Here is a 547-nt window from a genome sequence, read left to right on the forward strand (position 1 = left end):
CATATTTTAATAGGTGAGCTGCAACTTTGAACCTCACTTGAGAGGAAATGTTTACGTTCAGTACGACACGTAAGTCCAGTATTATTATATTAGAGACATTGCTGCAGAGGAGAAATTACAATTGTTGTATTTTATTTTGATATCTCTGTATACATGCCTGCAGAGAGGAGAAATGTAGAGAAGCTTTCATGATGTTTAATGGCCGCTGGTATGCTGGAAGACAACTGCAATGTGAATTCTCCCCAGTAACTAGATGGAAGACAGCCATATGTGGTAAGGAAAGCATTAGTCTAAATAACAAACTATATTTCTCAATCTTTATGTAGTAGAAGTTTCTTTATTCTATCACTATTTTTAGCCTTTCTTTGTATATATTGTATATACATGTATATTCTTTAAATACCCTTATATACTTGTTCTTATGTTTGCAGGACTTTTTGACAGGCGGAAATGTCCAAAAGGAAAACACTGCAACTTCCTCCATGTGTTCAGAAACCCAGATAATGAATTCTGGGAGGCGGACCGTGATCTTCATATGTCCCCTGAT

General features: G+C 36.0%; 1 long non-coding RNA gene across 1 annotated transcript; it reads left to right on the top strand.

Moving 5' to 3' along the window:
• The first annotated feature begins 11 nt into the window (after positions 1-11).
• On the top strand, positions 12-537 carry LOC107682210 (uncharacterized). Its single transcript, XR_001633411.1, has 3 exons — positions 12-69; positions 164-273; positions 432-537. It is a non-coding gene; the product is annotated as an uncharacterized LOC107682210 (long non-coding RNA).
• The last annotated feature ends 10 nt before the right edge of the window (positions 538-547 follow it).

Source organism: Sinocyclocheilus anshuiensis, unplaced genomic scaffold, assembly GCF_001515605.1.
Source record: "Sinocyclocheilus anshuiensis isolate Anshui unplaced genomic scaffold, SAMN03320099.WGS_v1.1 C31863955, whole genome shotgun sequence".
NCBI lineage: Eukaryota > Metazoa > Chordata > Actinopteri > Cypriniformes > Cyprinidae > Sinocyclocheilus > Sinocyclocheilus anshuiensis.